This window comes from Podarcis filfolensis, assembly GCF_964270895.1.
Source record: "Podarcis filfolensis genome assembly, chromosome: 4".
NCBI classification, from domain to species: domain Eukaryota; kingdom Metazoa; phylum Chordata; class Lepidosauria; order Squamata; family Lacertidae; genus Podarcis; species Podarcis filfolensis.
In genome coordinates, this window is record NC_139607.1 from 93,717,443 (window position 1) to 93,739,541 (window position 22,099).

General features: G+C 46.5%; 1 protein-coding gene across 14 annotated transcripts in view; it reads left to right on the forward strand.

The window, feature by feature from the left end:
• The first annotated feature begins 1,228 nt into the window (after positions 1-1,228).
• The window catches only part of TENM4 (teneurin transmembrane protein 4), a 645,582-nt gene continuing 624,711 nt past the window's right edge, over positions 1,229-22,099 (forward strand). For all 14 annotated transcript variants that reach the window (XM_083609383.1, XM_083609392.1, XM_083609393.1 and 11 more), the window contains exon 1: positions 1,229-1,775. The gene's annotated coding sequence lies outside the window, so the exon portion shown is untranslated. The remainder of the gene's footprint in view (positions 1,776-22,099) is intronic.

The following is a 22,099-nucleotide window of genomic DNA, read 5'->3' on the forward strand; positions in this document are numbered from 1 at the left end:
ATTATTGTTGTTATTATTTATTAAATTTGTATACCACCCTTCATCCGTAGATCTCAGGGCGGTTTGCAATCAGGCGGTGCCGGATTTAGGGTGTTGTGGGTGGCTCCCACAACACTTCGCAACTTAGAAAGCAGTATTCCCTAATCAGTACCAACTGCACCGAAAGGAATTATTTTGAAATCAGTATTCAGGGCACCATATTACCAAAGTCTGTTCCCGAACCAGGGGTCCGTGTGCACTGGAGAGGCCAACTGGCCACATCCACACCATGTCATTAAGGATGCTTACATAGTGGTACCTCGGGTTAAGTACTTAATTCGTTCCGGAGGTCCGTTCTTAACCTGAAACTGTTCTTAACCTGAAGCACCACTTTAGCTAATGGGGCCTCCTGCTGCCGCCGCGTCGCTGGAGCACGATTTCTGTTCTCATCCTGAAGCAAAGTTCTTAACCCGAGGTACTATGTCTGCGTTAGCGGAGTCTGTAACCTGAAGCGTATGTAACCCGAGGTACCACTGTACTCCCTTTAACAGCCGTGGCTTCCCCCAAAAACAATACTGGGAACCGCAGTTTGCTGTTGGGAATTGCCACCCTGTGGAGAGCGAACTACAGTTTCCAGGATTCCTTGTGGGGCGCCAGGACTGCCAAAAGCGGTACAAAGCATGTTTCCAATGTGCTGTGTGGATGTGACGCACGTGTTTGCGTGCACATTGGGCGCCCTCTGTTCCTGATGGTTGTCACGTCTACAGCGGGACAGGAGGAGAGAGCGATGGGGGGGGGGGAGATTTTAAAAGGCACCTTGCAGGGTCCCCACATTGTTCCTAAACAGAGATGGCTCTAGGAACGATCCAAGACATAAGAACCAACTCTTAATGGCCGAGGTCCCTTTACCACCCCCTAATAAAATGAGGCGCTTTTCCGCCCTCCGCAACCAAAGTTGATGGGCACTGCCATTCAAATGGTGCGTTTGTCTTGTGATCAGTTATGTGGGGCAGGGCTTACCTGGGGGCCCCAATATTTGGGGCACCCCTAATCCCAGATCTATGCCCCCCTCCCCACGAAAGCCTCATCCAACGCAGGAGCGCCGGGTGCGCTCGGGCGATGGGAAAGGGGGCAGGCTCACCTGAGCCGAGCTGGCTGCTCCCCTCGCCCGCCCGCCCGCCCCCCGGCGCCCCTCCCCGGCGCGCGAATGGTGCAGACCAGCTTGCAAGCGTCCGGGTGGCTCTCCCGTTCGCAGGCAAGCGGAGGATTGGCTCGTGCGCTCCCATTCATGCAACCTGCCTGGCTGAGTGCGCCGCGCTCGCTTCGCCCCTCCTGCGCCTGCCTGCCTGCCTGCGTGTGAGTGTGTGTGTGTCTCTGTGTGTATAAGAGAGCCAGAAGGCGAGAGAAGGAAGAGAGAGAGAGAAGCAGAAGAGGAGGAGGAGGAGAAAGGCACGCGAGGCGTTTTTTGGTGGGATTGCAGCTTGCTGGGAAGCCTGGACATTGGAAAGCAGCGAGAGAGAAGAAAAGAGATGTGCGCGTTCTGATCATCATTTTCACCTCGCTTGGCGGAGAGAGAAATCTGCTGCTGAGAACGGGGCGCTTCCTTTTGATTTGGGGATTTGGCGTTTTTCATGGGTTGGTCTCTGCATGGCTGATCCCGCCTGGTTTTAGGATGAGCCGCGGCCGCTTCCGGGCTTGATTTAGCGCGATCCGCACAGCACCCTCCCGGCTTGGGATCCAGCTGCTGGGCAGATCGGAACGCGCAGGCGGAGCGGACGGCGAGCCCTGCAGAAATGGTAAGCGCCAAAAGGGCTTTTTTTATGGTGATGATCTTCCTCTTCCTCCTCCTCCTCCTCCTCGAAGGTCCCCTCCCTGCTGCCTCCCCACCCCCCACCCCGTTACCTCCCTGGCGCTGTCCTCTTTTCCTCCCCACCCCCACCCGAGTCAGGATTTAGAGAGATCTGCCCGGCTCTCTCGCGATCGCCAGCTGCCTTTCCCACCCTTTGGGCCCGGTTCGTTTCGTGCTGCAATACAGTTGGAAGAAAATCCATCTCTTCCATTCACCCATATATATATATGGACGTCTGGGCATTCATTTTTTTACTCGCATAGGCTAGAGAAGGGCGATTTACCCCATAAGCAAAGACACCCCTCCCTGCCTATTTTTGCAACGGCTTGGTTCTCTGCTTTTCAACCCCCGCTATTATTATTTTTTAAGAGATTGCAGACGCGAATCCGTTCAGCTTCCTCGGGTTGAATAGCATTGCCGAGGGTCGGCGGATCCCTCGCCGTGTAAACTAGGGACAGACCTTCTCTGTGCTGGAAAGCTTGTGGCAAAAGCCTGCGTGACCCCCTTTCTCTTTCCAGTCATTCTTTGGAGGGGGGGGGGCAGAGAGAGAGATCCTGCCCTCAGTTCTGCTGCTAGAGATGTGGGAGGAGGAGATTTAGGGAGGGAGGGAGGAGGAGTTTTTGCCCAATAGATCAATAAGTTATTTCAGAACCACAGGCTGAAAATTAGAAATGGGGGGGGGGGGTCACCTGCTATTCCTCCCTCCTCCTCCCAAAATCTTCCCATCCTGAGAGTCTCCTTCCTCACCTTGACTCCCCCACCTCCTTCCTTTGGTCTTCTGTGGGTCTGTTTACATCTGCATCTTTGAGGAGCTATGCATACTTTTACCAGGGTGCAAGTCCCATTGAACTCAGTGGGACTTCTTTCCAAGGAAAATCCATGCCTGCTTAAAAAAGAGAGAGAGGGTCGTTGTTGCTGTTTTAAAGACTGGGGCGAAGTTTTCGGAGTTCCAGCTCCAAAGGAAGGAAGGAAATCTGCCCTCCTGCTAATTATATTTCTAAGCACTTTCCTTCTCATTCTTGGCAGCCAAGTTAGCACTGGGAGACCCTACACCCCTTGAACTCTGGGATTTGCTTCTGAGCAGACATGTATAGGGTTGTGCTTCTGAAGGTGTTGCTGTGTGTGTGTCTCAGGGAGTGATGTTGCTAGGTGCACGTTGAAATTTGGAATATATCAAGAGAGGAATGCATAGGTAGACACCCAAATAACATGTCCTGCATTGCATTGCCTGTTTTAGTATTGCGTTCATGCACACACACATGTGCACATTTTTGGGAGTGGGTTTAGATACCTTGGCTTTCAGAAGGTAGAAAGTGTCTGTTTTTGAACTCGTGTAGCCCTGAAGAAAAGAATGTGCTGAAAGAATCGCTTCCAGAACAACACATCTGTCATACGTTGCAACCATTGTGTTGTGCTGTCAACCATACTGAGAAAGAGTTTGCTTTTTTGAGACAGGGGGTTCAGCATTCCTGTGGTATGTCTTGTCCTCTTCTGTAGCTGCAAAGCAGATTTGCTCAGGTGGCTGAGACTTTCTAGAAATATATAGTCCTGGTCTTCTAGAAAAGCTGATTTATTTATTTTTGGGTTGTTTTCTTTTTTTAAAGATGTGTTTTAAGGAACAAACAAATCAACAGCTGTTAATTTGGATGTGTTCTTTTTCAATGCACAGACAAACTTTAATGATCTTGTGCTACCAACTGGCTTTGGGCATCTGATGAGTTAGGTCTTGGTTGCACATCCCTTCCTCTTTGACTAGACGCCGTCTCACGGCAAGAGCAAGGGAGGTCTAACTCGTTCCATCTCCATACTGACCTGCTTGGTTGGCCCATTAATGCAACTCACTTTTGGGAGGTTCAGAATGCTGCGAACGATGGCAGAGAAGAATGACCCCTTGTTTTTTTAAGAAAATGTCCTTCATCCGAGGCACATTATCACGCACCATGTGCTCTTGCCATGTTAGGTGCAATCACAAATGGAAGCTAGGATGTGTGCTTGATACATACTCCCACTGTGTCCTCCTCTGGACCTGGGAAGCATTCTGAACCAAGGGCAAGGTGGAAAAAATGCATCCAAGAGAGAATATATTAGTTCCCAGGGCGGCATTAGGTTTGGGGCAGCCTGGCTGATTAGTTATGGACTCGAGTAATTTGTCTCCGTTTAATTTATTTCACTGGCCTTTCCAGGGCCAGAGATACCTGTGCTTTCCCCCATTTCACAGCCTGTATCTACTTTTGCAGGCTTTGATGAAAGAGCCAGCATGCTCTAGGTAGTAATTTCTCTCTCTCTCTGCATGCTAGGCAGAACTTAATTCACCATTCCTGAAAACCTTGCGTTGTGGCAGAGATTGAAGATTAGAATCCACGAGGCTGGATAGATTATTCTTTTAGAATTCACACACACACACACAAACACACACACAGAGAGAGAAAGAATCTGTACCTATAATAAAGAGAGACCACTCTCGCTTCTGCCTTCTTCCCCGGTCAGCGTGCTGGAGCCAAGGCTCTTGCCGCAAGCCTGCCGGATAATTTCTCCCTGGCTGAGACTGCTTGGGGCCATTAGGCTTCCCTGCTGCCACAATCCCCCTTTGAGGGAAAGGCTGCTTGGGCAGGAAAACCCTGGGTTTCTTTTCAGCAGCTATGCGTGTTGGAATTGGGCTGAGGTTCTTCGGCATTTGCTAAAGAAGGCTTTCTCCAGTCACCTACACGGAGGCATGCTCAACGCTTGGGTGTGTGCTGCTTCTACGAGAGAGAGAGAGACTGGTGCACTGCCACATGTCTCCGTGTGCATGAACGCACTGTAGTTGTGTGTGTGTGTGTTTCTGTTTGCAACCTGTTTCCCTTGAAAACTAGCTGTAACAGGAGAACCACTCAGTCAAGGAATTCTACAGGGAGTCTCTCACAACTGCCAAACCACCTTTCTGCATTTCACTTCTCTCTTTTTGCAACCTCCATCACACCCCCCAAATATATTTGGGGGGTGGGGTGTCTCTGTAGGGGAAGGGGTTGAGAAAATGTGCTTCTTCTTTGACGAATGTGCAATCCAGGAGTCTGTTGGAGCCGATGAAGACTGTGTCAGATTTACTGGAAGAGGCAAAAATGTTCTGTGTGTATATGCGTGTCATTGAGTTAAAAAAGATAGCTGGGATTACCGTACTTGTCTGGTTTCTGGGATTACTGAGGTTAAGTGTGTGTGTGTTTCAGAGAAATAGCACTTGGATATTCTGCTGTATTGCTAGCACATGCTATGCTTCTCTTTTATTTTTAGGGAACCAAGATTTGAGGCAGAAGCTAGGAGTGAGCAAATCAGTCAGTTTGGGTTTTTCATTTTCCCCATTTTTAGGTTCGGCTCTTCACATTTCCACACCAGTTTGCAATTTATTTCCGAGAGCCCTCTTGAAAACCCACCAGCGGTTTGGGGTGAATTTTTCCTAATGCACATGTTTTGCATGTTGCTTTTGCCCACAATACACACTTTTTTGGAGGTGTAAACAATTTCTCCTAACGAGATACATTTGTGTATGCTGTTTTCCCAAAGACGTGCATGACTGTGCAGAGTTTATCCCTGCATATGTGTTTTTGCACACATTGCTTGGCTGACACTGCAAAATTCAGAAAAGTGCAGATTCAGAGAAGAGTGGCTATGCTTTGGTTCTCAGAAACCCAAAACCGTGTTTTCAGAAAGGGCATATCAGGTACGCTCAACTTTGAATGCAAATTGAATTGAATTTCTTTGCCCACCCTAGGGGACTGCCATTCTTTCTTTGTGCTGTTACAAGAGACTAATTGGGACCTGATATTTCTTTATGTCCCCCTGCTCCCCTGGCACGTATAACAAGAGAAACCCATCTCTTTCCCCCAGCATCTGCAGCAGTATTTCAATTAAAATACTTGTGCTCTTTTGTTTTATGTGATCCCCCATTCACATGCATTCTGCTACCCAGGAGTGCAACAGTGCACTGAACTCTGGTCCCACTTCTAAAAGGAGGAAGATGCTTAAATAACGAAAGGTCGTCTTCTCTCCCCCTCTCTCCTTTTATTGTTATTTTTTTTATCCCAGGGAAAGTCAAATCCAGTTTTGTTCACTTTTCTGCTCCAGTGGTTCGTTTTCTGACAGAATTACGTCCTAACCACAGAGCAGAGCTAAGATCTTATGTAACTTGATGTCTCCAGATCTAACGTTGCAAGTGCCACAGTAAGGAAAACGAAAGGTAGGGGGTGTTTGGCGAGATGAACGGTGAATGACACGAGTGGCTTCCTATTGGGGATTTCAGATCAATGTTGCTTTAAGTCCTTAATCCCAAAATGCTTCGATAGCATTGGCATCAGTCAGATGAGATGGAGCCTTCAGCCTTTGTCTTGTTGAAACCCACAGGCTTCTTACTCCTCAGTAGCACCATCAAATCAGGGGATCCTGTTGCCCAGTACCTGCAGGCTTTGAACCAGGATGGAACAAGATAGGACAGGTGTGGCTAACCTGCCCCCCTCCAGATGTTGTTGCCAGTGTTCGGAATTAGCCAGGCGCAAGGTGCATTTTGCACCTAGCTTTCGACCATTTGCAACCAAGTGAAGATGCCTAGGGGCCAGGATGGGGCCTGACATTTCCACCGTCTGGGGATCATTGGATCCGGGCTGTTTTCACACACTCATACCCTATCCTGCAGAATTCTATCTGTTATATTTTACCTGCACAATCGGAATGCATTTCAGGAACCAAAACGCCTTTTCTGTGCAGCTTGAGCAGCAGCAGTCACCATTTGGGAAAAGAGGTTGGAAAAGGCCAGTGTAGATGTGTACCGGCAATGGATCAAGTAACGTTTCTTCTCAAAGCTCTTAACCCAGCTCAAGGTTGTCATCTGAACTAGCCAGATGTTTAACGGAGAATCAATCACGGTCAGTCCGTCATTTGAAAAATAAGACTTGAGAGCTGTCTTCCCTCCAAATGGTAATTAGACATTCAGTTTTGATGACTGCAACCTTGGTTTAAGGAGCCATTTCGCACCTGGCGTATATATCTGAGTTTCTAACACTGGTTGTTGGACTCAAGGTGGGGAATATGTTTCTTTATCCCCATCCCCCTCCATTTCCCCCTCACAATACCCCTGTGAGGTAGGTTAGGCTGAGAGACCATGACTGAGTTGAGATTATTCAGTGAGCTTCATGGCTGACTGAGGATTTGAAGCCTGGTCAACTGGGCCTCACCTGTCCAACAGTCTCACCACGCTGACTCCCTGGTATCAAATGCCAGCTGAGAGGGTCAAGAAATTCAACAGGGTCACATACCCAGACCCTCCAAATGCCCCTGTTTTCCAGGGACGGCCTTGGATTTACAGAAGCTGTCCCGGTTTCTGATTTGATCCTGGAAGGTCCCATTAGGACGTCCATATTTTCATCGGAGAAATGTTAGAGGGTATGGATGGGATGCCCCTGCTTTCATCGGAGAAATGATGGAAGTCATCCGCCCAGCACATCTGAGGCAGCTTATCACATAACCTGGTCTGTGAATGGACTGATATTGCCCTTTAGATCTTATCACCCGTGCAGGGTGTACGTGTGTGAAAAAGTGATTAGATTCTTGCACTCAACATGCATAGTTTAAGCAGTATGCAAAGCATTTCACGCACTTGCCTTGAAATGTGTGATATCTAAAATGGAGAAGCAGGGATTGAAATTGCCTTTTGCTGATTAAATCTCCATGTGATGGAAATGTTCAAATCAACATCGGCTCAGATTTAATGCCTGATTGCTACCTGCTGCACACTTTGGGCATATCCGTCCCGGCTAGCCTATTGTTGCTAAAAAGCTAAAATATTTTGTTGCTGCCTTGGAGCTGACAGATTGGCGTATCTGGGCACTTTGACAGAACCGCACGCACCACTTCCCAGTGAATTGGGTATTCATGGATCTTTGACCAATATGTTTTCAGAGGAAACAAGATTCTAATGAAAGGCTTCTAAAAATATATACATGTGCGTTTTCACCATGGCAAAGACCTGGGTGATGCTGAGAAGGTAAGACGGGGGGCGGGGGGCAGCGGGGTGGAGAGAGAAACAGAAAGAAATTGGATCTTTGCATAAGGGGTGGGGGCTAGCTGATTTGTTTCCATGGTATTTCTAAAGAAGATACTCTCCTGCGTAACGTTCTAAAGTTACTGTGCTAATAAGCAAAATAATTTTCCTCGAAATATTTGGAGAAGGGGGACAAATCCCAGACCCTCCAAGTGTCCCTGTTTTCCAAGGACAGTTCCAGATTTACAGAAGCTGCCCCAGTTTCTGATTTGATCCCAGAATGTCCCACTTTCCCTTAGGCTTTCCTTATTTTCATTGGATAAATGTTGGAGGGTATGGCGTTATGTTACTCCCGAGCCAAGGGGATAAGTAACTATACAACCTTTAGAAGACATTGGCAGTCCTGTATAGGGAAGTTTTTAATGTTTTATTATGTTTCTATATATGTTGGAAGCTGCCTAGAATGGCTGGGACAACCCAGCCTGATGGGTGGGGTATAAATAATAAAAATATGGATATTATTATGGAACAGGATGTCCCAATTTTAACTGGAGAACTGTTGGAGGGTATGAGATTCTCCTGCATTGCCATTTTCAATACTGTTGTACCTTGGTTTTCAAACAGCTTAGTCCTCGAACGTTTTGGCTCCCGAAAGCCACAAACCCGGAAGTGACTGTTCCGGTTTGTGAACTGTTTTTGGAAGCTGAACATCAGGCGGGGCTTCCATGATTTACGATTCTGCAGCCACAGAATTTTGGTTTCTGAACATTTTGGAAGTCAAATGGACTTCCGGAACAGATTCCATTCAACTTCCGAGGTATGACTGCACTTTGAGAACACGGGGGATCTGTGGTCTTCTAGATCTTGCTAGACTCCAGCTCCCATCATCCCCCTACCACGGGCCATGCTGGCAGGGGCTGATGGGAATTGGAGTCCACCAACATCTGGAGGTCTCCATTTACCCCACCTGTGGGATAGAGGGGCCATCAGCTGACTCAGCATAAGGTGGTGTCTTATCATTCTCTGTGCATGGAAGACCCACCAGTTGAACGCTTATTGAGTCCAGAGCTGCCTCTTTTTGTGACCATTTCTGATGTTTCTCAGTAAACTGCAGGGACCATCTTGGGAGGGTGGAATAATCATGACCTCAATTTGATCAGGAGCAATTTGGCTGAATATTCCCACAATACTTTTCTTAAAGATATGTATCATAAGGCTAGCGTGTCTGTTGGTTAGTGATTACAGAGTTCTAACGGCATTTGTGGAGATCTTATCGTAAACACAATTACATTTGTCGTTCGGTTCTTTTAAGCCAGAAAATACAGATTTGCCTCCTAGGACGGCGGCATCTTTCTTCCAAACAAAGGCGAGCAGAAGTTACTGATGGTCTGCTTAGGATGCCTGATTCACAGAGACAGTCATATTAATTTGCATGTATCAGTCTATTGTAATGGAGAGTCTTTAATTAGATTGTGTTGATAGGGCTGAAAGCCAGCCTTTGGTTACATAAAAAGAAATACAGACTGGGAAAGCCAGCCAGGTTCGTTTATTCGTTCTGACAATCTGCATACCGCTGCCGGTGGAGCAAGCCAATCGGGCGCCTGGGGAGGCATGTGTGCCCTGTGCCTGGGGGCGGGGCCAGCTGCCCACAGGGGCGGGGCCAGCCACCCATGGGGGCAGGGACACTGTGGGGCCTCTGCGGAGTCTGCCTACCTCCTCCCACTCAACCGCCCTATAGCAGAGGGGGAGGCAATGGGCGGACTGCTTGGGGCAGCGCAGAGCCTGCGGGCGCCCAAACCACCGTGTCAATCCCAGAAGAGATGTGTGGCTCGGGTGCGCTGTAGGCCCCGCTGTGAATGCCACTCGGCATTTTGTCACCCCCTCAGTGGGGACATCCGGGGCGGTCCGCACCTACCGTACCCCCCTTGCTATGCCCCTGCATACCACTTCATTACGATTGTCTCTGAGTGGTTGCAAGAAACTCGAGGCAATGAAAATGAGTTAAAATGGCAAAATCAGAATCCATTGGAAATGCATAATGGAATAAAAAAAAGTTTTCAATGGGTGCTCGAAGTTCAGCAGGGCAGTTGTCTGTCTGACCTCAACTGAAAGGGAGTTTCATAAATCCACAGTTCCTGGTGGATATGAGTTATGCATCTGAGTAATGTCACTAACATTGACTTGCCTGAAGACCTCAGTGATTGGGCAGGAATCTAAGGGATCAGGCAGTCTGGATCCAAGTCAGGGTGGATAAAAATCATTGATTTTTTTAAAAAAAATATTAAAAAAAACAGATTTTTTTATTTAAATCGGATTTTTAAAATAAAATGCTTTTGGAGGAAAAAATCTTTCTAAAGCTAGTTTTATATTTAAGTTACATTATAGTCCAAAGGCTATTCATAAGGAAATAAGGATTTGTTTTTAAGTTTTTCAGGTGTGCTCAAACTTAGTCTGTTTTTTTTTAATTGTTTAATCACATCAGTTAACAAACATGAATACATATGCTGTAATGTTGCTGTTTCAGTTAAATAAATATTTAAAATTGTTATTAAGGAAATGATTATTTCTCCCCTTCCTATAAAATACAGCAGAAAAGTTGTCCAAATATAAACAGTTAAACTTATTAAACCTCACAATAATTTCATAATTATCTGTCTATGTATTTCTAATAATTGGGATGCCCGTCTTCACACTTAGATTCATCTTAACAGAATTGGAATGGCAGTGAGGAAAGGAAGGCAAGGCACACAGCTATTAGGAGATTTTATGAGTCCCGTGCAATTTTATTTGTTTTAACACAGGTCCATTTTTTGTGCATATGCTCTTTTATCCCTAGCGCAAACTGGAAACAACTGGGGCTGCTACCAGAGGCGACTTTTGCCCAGCAGATTTGCCATCGATGATTGTGCTTTGTTTGCACTCTGCTGGGAAGAGGAGATGGCACTTTGCTTGCACCTCTTTTAATGCAAGGTGTTGACAGCGCACTTGTGTTGGGGGATGTGCTTGGATTTGGCTTTAGCAGAGCATGGACCTGGCCTGAGGTGTGCTAATTAATGCAGGAGTTAGTGCACTGGTCAGAAAGAATCAGGCCAAGCGTGCCTCCTGCTTGCCCCTGGTCAACATTTCCAACCCCATATATTCTCCGAAGCCGCTTCTCTGATTACAGCAGCACCAGTAGTCATGAGCGCTTGATTCCAAGCTTGGACTTGATTTTCCTTCCCCACAGTCCTGTGTCAACAAAAATACCCTGAGTAAGCTTTGCAGAATTGGCACGCACGCCGTGGTAGCTAGCCTTACATCACATTCCTCTGAATATTTCATGAAGGCCTTTCTAAATGTGTACTACGCTACCAGTCTGTGTATTTGGGAGTGCAGGCATCCCATGTGCTGCGGCTGGCGAGATTCATTTTTTAGCTGCAGAGTGCGATGGCGTGTTATGATAGGACAGGACTCAGCTACTGTCACCCAGAGGCCAAATCTGTCTCTCTGGTGGGTGCCAACCGCCCTTCCCTCAGTTGCCAACTCCAGGCTCAAAACTGGTGTGTTGGTGAATGGTGTTAGCGGCAAGCAGCCTCAGTTTCTGGGCCACCCACAGGGAACAATGGCATCCAGACCTTTTGTTGTGGGGACCATAACCTGCATTTAAAGTGCCAATTGGCGATGAGCTTATATAACTGAGTTTCTAACACTCGTTAGAGTGCTCTTGTGTTCCGGTCCTGCTTCCCAGCATCTGGTTGGCTGTTGTGAGAGCAGGATGAAAGGACACATGTGGTGCTGGGGTCTAAACCACTGAGCCTCTTGGGCTTGCTGATCAGGTTGGTGGTTCGAATCCCCGTGACGGGATGAGCTCCCGTTCCCCTTTCCAAACCTAGCAGTTTGAAAGCACGCCAGTGCAAGTAGATAAATGGGTACCACTGCGGCGGAAAGGTAAACGGCGTTTCCGTGCGCCTGGTTTCCATCACGGTGTCCCGTTGTGCCAGAAGCGGTTTAGTCCTGCTAGCCACATGACCCAGAAAGCGGTCTGTGGACAAACGCCGGCTCCCTTGGCCTGAAAGCGAGATGAGCGCCGCAACTCCATAGTCGCCTTTGACTGGACTTAATCCGTCCAGGGGTCCTTTACCTTTTACATTGGACCAGATCCAGCAGGCTCTTCTTATGATCTTATGTCATAAGAAAGCTGCAGAGATAGCGCAGGATAGTGCGCACCCTGGAAATGATCTCTTTCAGCTTCTGCCTTCTGGAAGAAGGTCCAGGGTTATAAAGACTAGGACAAGTGGCCTGAGAAACAGTTGCTATCCAAATGCGATTTTGGTTTTAAACACAGTGTAAGGTAGTCTCTATGGGAGTATATTGTATTTAATTATGGGGTCTCAGAGTTTTTAGGGGGTTAACCAGGCTGGGATAGCTGGGATAGCAGGCTTGTTGGTTTTTGAATGTCCAATGTAGATTTTTTCAATTTTGTTGTTCTGTATGGGACAATGACAATAAAGATTATCGTATCTTATGTAGGCTAGCTTAGACTCACACACCCTTCTCTGTCCTCCACGCAGGTGTAAAGGTAAAGGGACCCCTGACCATTAGGTCCAGTCATGACTGACTCTGGGGTTGCGGCACTCATCTCGCTTTATTGGCTAGGGAGCCGGCGTACAGCTTCCGGGTCATGTGGCCAGCATGACTAAGCCGCTTCTGGCGAACCAGAGCAGCTCACGGAAACGCCGTTTACTTTCCCTCCGGAGTGGTACCTATTTATCTACTTGCACTTTGACGTGCTTTCGAACTGCTAGGTTGGCAGGAGTTGGGACTGAGCAATGGTAGCTCACCCCGTTGCGGGGATTCGAACCACCGACCTTCTGATCAGCAAGCCCTAGGCTCCTTGGTTTAGACCACAGCTCCACCCGCGTCCCTCTACCCAAGTGAGGAAGAGGCATTAGCCGAACTCAAGGGCACATTGTAGCCAGCCAGAAGCACCCAAGGGGGCTGCAGAGCAGGGGAGGGTTTGTAGCCTGGAGAGAATTCCATGAGTTAGACACCCCCACTTTGGCTTACCATGTGCAGATCAGGTCAGTGTCACGGGTACTGCTCTCCCTGACTCCCCACCCCCCTAACTCCCCCAGCTAAAAACCTCCAGCTCACCAGATGCAAGATATACTCCAGCTAAGAAAAATAAGTTTGAGAGTTCTCGGCTTTTATTTCATTGGCGAGAGGCTTAAAAGCTTTGTTATCCGAAAGATCTCCTGCCTTCGCATCCGTTTCTCGTCTCTGCGCTCCACACTTTTCCACATCCAAGAGTTTAGTGATTTAACGTTCTTCTAAAGTTTCTGCAAAGAGAGAGCTGCTTCTCTTCTTCTTCCTGAAGCCTTCCACATGCCGTTCCTCTCAGCTCCCCAGAGGCACTGATAAGCACAGGATTCCTGCCTTGCAGGAGACCTGAAAGTCTATCGCAACTTTTTAAAAAGCATTAGGAGGGAGGCGGCTCTGACGTTTCCAAGTGTGATGATTGGAGTGGGGTCAAGGTATCTTCATCATCTGAGTATACATGGTCACAAAATGTATTTGTGCATTGTTATTACCTTGGTTATTGGCACCTGCCAAGCTGTCTATTGCATAAAAATGGAAATTTTCGCACAAGTTGTCTCTTGCATTATGGCATAAAAATGCATGGGCTGAACAAATAACCCACGAAAGTTGTGTGCTCAAAGGGAAAAGATCTTTGGCATAGAATCATAGAGTTGGAAGGGATCCCGAGGATCATCTAGTCCAACCCCCCTGCAGTGCAGAAATATTCAAGTGTCCCTTACGGGAATTTAACCTGCAACCTTGGCATGATCAACACCACGTTCTAACCAGCTGAGCAGGATCTGTGCCACACTGATTTGGCGGGACTTAATATCTTACGTTTCAACGAAAGATCTACGTGTTGGGATATTTTGTCTACGTGCCACTTGATACAGCTTCTCACAAAACAATTAAGAGTTGGCCGAAGGCCAAGAAGACTGATCAGAGGGAGTTATTCTGCCTAGAGATATAGCTCTAGAGATATAGCAACCTTGGATACAGCTCAACTATAGGTTGAGGTCTCCACATAGGCCTGATGACTCATGACCTTCCTTGCTGGATAGTTTGTTGGTCAATTCTGACAGTCGTTTGGAGTTTGTTAAGAGAGAGAGTTTAAGATCTGTGTGTGTATCTTGTATATAGTAACTTGTAGGAGTCTGCTGTAAATAATAAACACCTCTAAGTAACCAAGTTACTGGTAGCAGCATCTTGTTCCTGCTTCATCCTTCCTGCCTGCAACTGATTGCTTCTGGAAGTCTGCGTATGCTCTACTATATTCAGCTGGGTCTGGCTAAGATCCTGCAACAGGTTAAAGTTGCTTACCTGCACGATGAGCATTTATGCATAGGTTTTGTGTACATATAGAATTGTACACATCCCTCAAGCGACTTTCCAGATTTCTGGGTTGGATTCAGCAGCACTTAGTTGTTACCTATTTTGTCAATTTTGTGGAATGCAAATAAATAAATAGGACAGGATAGAACCACACTTTGGGGAGTTTCTCCGTTTCTCCCATAATAGGTAGTGATGGCCACAAACTTGGATGACTTTCAAAAGGGAAGTAGAGAAATTCATGGAGGCAAAGGCTGTCAGGGCCACTGGCCATGGTGGCTTATGTTCTGCCTGTGCTGTTGACGTACCTGTGAGTACCAGTTGCTAAGGATCCAAAGGGGGGAGTGTTTGTAACACACCCTGGGGGGGGGGCACTGCCCCGGTATGAGACAAACCTCTCCAGGTGTTGTCCAGTGTTGCGCTCCCCCTTGATGGACATCACTCTTCATTGATGTCCATCCCAGGGGAGATGGACACAGGTTGGATGATCCTGTGCATGCTATTAATCAGCAGAGTTAGCAGTGATGACTGGAAGCGTGAATGTGAGCAACCTAAGTAGTAGTAGTAGTAGTAGTAGTAGTGATTTATTATTTGTACCCGGCCCACCTGACTGAGTTTCCCCAGCCACTCTGGGCGGCTTCCAACAAAGATTAAAAATACATTAAAATGTCACCCATTAAAAACTTCCCTGAACAGGGCTGCCTTCAGATGTCTTCTAAAAGTCTGGTAGTTGTTGTTCTCTTTGACATCTGGTGGGTGGGCATTCCACAGGGTGGGTGCCACTACCAAGAAGGCCCTCTGCCTGGTTCCCTGTAGCTTTGCTTCTCACAGCGAGGGAACCGCCAGAAGGCCCTTGGAGGTGGACTTCGGCCTCCGGGCAGAACGATGGGGGTGGAGATGCTCCTTCAGGTATACTGGGCTGAGGCCATTTAGGGCTTTAAAGGTCAACACCAGCACTTTGTTGTTGTTTTTTTATATAAATATTTATTCAAGTTTTCAATTTTATACAAACAAAAAAGAAAAAGAAAAAAAGATATTAAAAACAAATCAATTTCAATATCAATTTTCAATAACATGTTTCCTTGACTTCCTCATACCTCCCCTTCTTGTTTTCTAGTTCAAATTGTTTATCCAGCAAATCCTAATCTCTTAACATTCCATTTAACTAACACCTTATTTTCCAATCAACTTCTTAAATTTTATAACTTAAACAATATTTATCCCAATTCTTTTTATCATAACAGCTAGAGACCACATAAATTCAATCCAGCATCTTTCAAAGTTCATTAATTTTGCAGTGTTTCTGTAAATAGTCCTTAAATTTCTTCCAATCTTCTTCTGCCGACTCTTCTCCCTGGTCGCGGATTCTGCCGGTCATTTCTGCCAGTCCCATACAGTCAATCAACTTCATCTGCCATTCTTCCAGAGTGGGTAGATCTTGCGTCTTCCAGTGCTTTGCTATAAGTATTCTTGCTGCCGTTGTAGCATACATAAAAAAAGTTCTGTCCTTCTTTGGCACCCAATGGCCGACTATGCCCAAGAGAAAACCCTCTGGTTTCTTCGAGAAGGTATACTTAATACCTTTTTCATTTCATTATAAATCATCTCCCAGAAAGCCTGAATCTTTGGGCACGTCCACCAAAGGTGAAAGAATGTACCTTCAACCTCCTTACATTTCCAGCATTTATTATCAGGCAAATGATATATTTTTGCAAGCTTGACTGGTGTCATGTACCACCTGTATATCATTTTCATAATATTCTCTCTTAGGGCATTACTCTGGTTTCTCTTCAGATCGTATAAATCTTTCGCCTTTAACACCAGCACTTTGAATTGTGCTCGGAAACGTCCTAAGGATTTATTAAGCAATATTTACAGGACAGAGCATAATGGCATCTGCTCTCTTCTTCAGCAGCGGGCAGAGAGAGAGAGAAACACAGCGCAACAGCACGACATAACGGAAGAGATAAGACGTAACTTCCGCCCTCAGACTTTCCCAGCTCAGGAAAGTAAACAGTGACATGTGGCTTTCTAGCCACACATCAGCAACAGAGGAGTGATTTGCTAACAGGGAGGGGCCTGTTGCGTTCAAGTTGTTTTTGTGGGCTTTCTCCTGGGGCATCTCTTGGCCACCCTGCAAGCAGGACGATGGAGGAGATGGACCTTTGTCTTGATCCAGTCAGTCTCTTTGTGTGTTTTGAAGGTGGGCAATGTGGCACTCAAAGCAATTTCAGGGCTGTTTACTTACACCTCCCTGCGGAGGCGGATCTAGCTGCTCCAGCACCTGGAACACTTAGGGGCGGGGCTAGCCAACCTTGGGGGTGGGGCAAGTGTCCCAGGGGGCGGGGCAGTGATGTCACCCCTCTCAGGGATGCCACCCAGGGCAGACCACACCTACCGCACCCCCTTCCTCTGCCAGTGGCTCCCCATTATGAAGAGATCGTGGGATATGTAAACCTCACAGCAACATGGCATCTCCACTGAGCTTTGGGAATAAAAGGTGGTTGATGGACAACATAATTTCCACTTTGGGATCTGAATCAGGGTTCGAAATTAGCCAGGCGCATTTTGCACCGAGATTTCGACCACTTGCAACCAAGTCAAGCTGCCCGGATGCCAGGATGGGGCCTGGTATTTTCACCATTTGGGGATCCTAATACTCCATCCTGTACAATTCCAACACTTATATTTTATCTGTACAATCAGAATGAATTTCTGGAACCAAAGTACAAAGTGCAGCCAGAGCTGGAGCAGTGAGGAACATCATAGTTAATTGTTGTAGCTTGTCTTCACTTCCCTCTCCCACTGCCCTGCTCACAGTTGTGAAGATCATTCCTACGTTATGGTTGGTCCGTGGTCACCATTAAGAAAAATAGGTTGGAATAGGCCTATATATATATATATATATATATATATATATATATATATATGGACTGTCCCTGGATTGGGTGACTTATCTTTAAGCTGTCAAACCTCTTAACCTAGCTCAAGGTTGTCATTTGAACTAGCCATATGTTTAACTGAGACTTAATCATAGGGCCTTCTCAGTAGTGGCACCCGCCCTGTGGAACGCCCTCCCATCAGATGTCAAGGAAATAAACAACTATCTGACTTTTAGAAGACATCTGAAGGCAGCCCTGTTTAGGGAAGTTTTTAATGTTTGATGTTTTGTGGTTTTAATATTCTGTTGGGAGCCACCCAGAGTGGCTGGGGAAACCCAGCCAGATGGGCGGGGCATAAATAAATTATTATCAGTCCATCATTTGAAAAATAAGCCTTTAGAACTGTCTTGCCAAAATGGCAACTAGAGATTCTGTTTTGGCAACTGCAACCTTGGTTTAAGGAGCCATTTGGCACCTAGCTTATACAGTGGTACCTCAGGTTAAGAACTTAATTTGTTCCGGAGGTCCGTTCTTAACCTGAAACTGTTCTTAACCTGAGGTACCACTTTAGCTAATGGGGCCTCCCGCTGCCGCTGTGCCACCGGAGCATGATTTCTGTTCTCAACCTGAGGTAAAGTTCTTAACCCAAGGTACTATTTCTGGGTTAACGGTGTCTGTAACCTGAAGCATCTGTAACCTGAGGTACCACTGTATATCTGAGCTTCCAAAACTGAATTGTGAACGCTTGCTTAACCCCCACACCTGCTTCCAAGCCATGGCACCATTCAAGCCAGACTTGGGGCTCGGCCCCATGAGCCACCACCAGACCTAGGTAAGGAATATCTGTGTTAGTTTTAATATTAGCTTGTAATCGGTCAGACCCATTGGTCCATCTAGCTCAGTATGCTGACCGGCAGTCTCTCTCCAGAATTACCAGAAGATGACATGGATTTCAACTGGGACCTTCTGCCTGCAAAGCACCAAGCTAGGGCGTTTTCTGCCGAACAAATGCCTTTGCGTCAAAACAAATAATAAAAAAGGCTTCAAGTGAAGTCTGCGATGAAAACGCTATATACTGTGGTGTCTTGTGACTATTTTTAAACCTGCATCGGGCTTGAGCAGCGATGGCTTTGAATTATTCAACATTTTTCTCTTTCCCTTCCATGGCTGTCCTCGACCAGAAAGCTTCCCATTGTTTGGAAACGCTGTAACTCCAAGGGCAGGAGCGATGCCAGTGGGCCTCAGTGGTCTACCAGGATTTATTTATTCACTTGTTCTGCACAGCAGCCTCCGACCCCTGCCCGGTTTCCAGCAAGGAAACTGGCGGGCAAAATATTAAATCACAACTGGCCAAACATGGTCAATGACTGAGGCATAGCTGCGCCGAATGTGGAGAGGTGGGCAGTAGAAAGGATTTTTTTGCGGCTTTAAGGACCAAACGCTTGTGTGTCAGTTTGAAATCTGCTGGAGGGAACAGCCAAGGTTTTTAAAGCATTCAGACCATTCAGTAAACATTATTAGGCCCCAAAGGTAATTTAAAACCACATCTGTTAAAACCATATGTGGGGTATATATATACTTCTTTTAAATGTTGGTTTACAGTTCTGAGTTGCTCTGTTTCTTGAGGGTTGTCCTCACCAGGAAACTACCTTCGTTTTAAAAGGAAGGGACTGATGGACTTCAAGTGACTGGGATGCAAAAAAAAAAAAAGAAAACGAACCAAACCCTTATCTGTTCTTTAATTGATGGCCTAGACTTTAAGTGGGTAACTGGAAGCGTGATGGAAAGAGAACAATCTCTTGAATGAGACGCTGCACTCTGGCCTGTGGGTTACCGAGCTTATAAATGTTGCTTCATTTTGGGTTCCTCATTTCCATTTACAGCCTTATGGGGGAATTTAATGGTGGCAGACAACCCATCTGGAGAGGTCTACAAAACACAGGCTGTAATCCTAAACCCAGTTTTAGGGAATCAAGTCCCATTGGGCACTATAGGACTCACTGGAGGAGAGTGTTGCTTGCAACTCTCATGGGTTGCAGCGACTGAGGATGTAGTGTATATTGTGGTGGGGGTCAGACTGTGGAGACTGGGGTTCAAATCCCTGCTCAGCCATGGAGTTTACTTGGGCAAGTCAACCTCTGCTTAATCTAGAAAGGTAATGGTAAAGGACCCCTGACGGTTAGGTCCAGTTGCAGACGACTCTAGGGTTGCGGCGCTCATCTCGCTTTACAGGCCGAGGGAGCCGGCGTTTGTCCGCAGACAGTTTTTCCGGGTGGCCAACATGACTAAGCCGCTTCTGGCGCAACGGAACACAGAAACCAGAGCAGTGCGCGGAAACGCCGTTTACCTTCCCGCCAGAGCGGTACCTATTTATCTACTTGCACTTTGACGTGCTTTCGAACTGCTAGGTTGGCAGGAGCTGGGACCAAGCAACGGGAGCTCACCCCGTTGCGGGGATTTGAACCGCCGACCTTCTGATTGGCAAACCCAAGAGGCTCAGTGGTTTAGACCACAGTGCCACCCACGTCCCCTGCTTAACCTACCTAATGGAATTGTTGTGATTTCCCCCCTTTTAAGTTTCCCATGTTGCTGTATGTCACCTAGGGCGATTTTTCGTTAAAACCAGGCGACTGATAAAGGGCAGCAATAAATACACAACAGCAGAAAAAATGGCACAGGAGAGGAAAAAGAGGAAGGTGGGAACCATTTTCAGCATGCTCAAATGGGGAAATGAAGCTAGTGTGTGTCTTCTGAATCAAGCCTGTGATGGATTGGAGAAGGGAAAGCCCACAGACACATGACCCAAATCACTTTCAGGCATACGCTGATGTATGGGGTGGGAATAGGCAGTGCTGGATTTACGTGTAAGCTAAACAAGCTATAGCTTAGGGGCCACTCTCTTGGGGGCCCCCAAAAAATTTAAAAGAAAAAAAAGTGGATGTACATTTCCAAAATAGAAGATAAAAAAACAAATAAAATAAAACCTACATATAGCAACAGTGTTTTGTGTTGTGTAGGCTCCTATGATGTAAGTCATGGGCCCCGCCTGCTAGCCTGCTCCCTAAAATATCACTGGTTTGCTCCTTTCTATATATAGGGTGCCTCCATTCTGCATGAACTACTTGCATGGCAACGTGTGCAAATGGCTTGAGATACCTATTAGGTCCATAAATTACCATATAGCATATATTCAACAAACAAAAACAGGGACAATTTGTTGTTGACAAAGGACAGCTGGACATATAAAGGGCCCCATTACCTTCAGTAGCTTAGGGCCTCATCAGACCTAAATCCAGCCCTGGGGATAGGTGATGTGATAGTTATCTTCAATCATTTGAAAGGTTGTCGCATGGAAAATGGAGCGAGCCTCTTTTACGCTGCTCCAGAGGATGGTACCCAAACCTACGGATACAAGTTACGAGAAAGGAGATTCTGACTAAACATTAGGAAGAACGTTCTGGTGGTAAGAGCTGTTTAGCAGTGGAACGGTCTCCCTCGGCAGGTGGTGGACTCTCCTTCTTTGAAGTTTGTTAAATTGAGGTTGGGCGGCCCTCTGTCATGGATTCTTTAGCTGTGATTTCTGCATTGGTCAAGATGACCCTTGGGAATTGTAGCCCAAAACATCAGGAAGGCCACCAGGTTGGGAGGAGGCTGACATCGACACTTCAGTTTTCTGGATCTGATCATGACACCCTTGAAGACCAGGATTGCTCAGTCAGTAGAGCGTGACATTCTGAATCTCAAGATTGTGGGTTTGAGCCCCACGTTGGACAAAATATTCCTGCACTACAGGGGGTTGGACTAGATAGATAGATAAATAAATAATTTTTTATTTATACCCCGCCCTTCCCAGTTCAGAAAACCAGGCTCAGGGTGGCTAACAACAAATTTAAAACACTTAATTGATGCAACAAAAAACAGCATAAAATACAGTATAAAATGTGAATAACAATAAATTCAGAATTCAAAAATCAATTTAAGGGGGGAATCCATCCAATAAACATTAGATGATCACCAGGGCTAGCTGGCTAGATTAGTCCTATTTGGGCCAGCGAGGGGACCAGGGGAGAATTAGCTGTGGGATCCCAGAGCGGGTAATCTTCATAAAAAGGGGAGGGGGAAGGAAGGAAGGGGAATAAAAGATCAGGCTAAGTTCAAATTGAAAGCCAGGCGGAATAGCTGTCTTACAGGCCCTGCGGAAGTTAAATCCTGCAGAGCGCTGGTCTCATGGGACAGAGCATTCCACCAGGTCGGAGCCATCACTGAGAAGGCCCTGGCCCTGGTGGCAGATAATCTGACTTCCTTAGAGCCTGGGACCTCTAAACTATGATTATTCATGGACCTTAAGGTCCTCTGTAGGGCATACCAGGAGAGGCGGTCCCGTAAATACGAGGGCCCTAAGCCACAAAGGGGTTTAAAGGTGATCCACGTGGTCCCTCTCAACTATGATCCCATTCTACGATCTCAGTGCGTGGAAAGCATTGTACGTGAAATAACACAAAAATACCTTCTGCAATGGTAGATCTAGAGGTGACCTGGACACTCAGGCGAATTACCACTTGATGCTCCATCCGCAATATGTGAGCAGCAGCAGTCTTTAGTCGAGAGACTGTTAGGGATTGCTAATAGTCCCCCAAGCTTCTGTGATTACATCCACATATACAAACAGCAGACCACAGTGTAATCATAGCTCTAATTAAAGTTTTGGTTAGCGAACATTTTCCAGGCTTGAAATATCTCCACCTGCCGCAGCTATTGAGGAACATGTGTAAATCTCTGAAAATGAGGTTGTGCTTTTTGTTTTCTAAGTGCTTTTTGGCGTAGACATTTTATTGCGTATGAAGTTTTATTAGTAGCGGTATAATAAAGATGTGGCTTGCATGGGAATGGGACCAGGTTTTCCTCATTAAGAGAGTGCCCTTGTTAATTTGCTGACATCATCAGCTCAGCCATCAGTTTCCATTTCCATTCTGCATTAAGGAACTTCGATGGAGA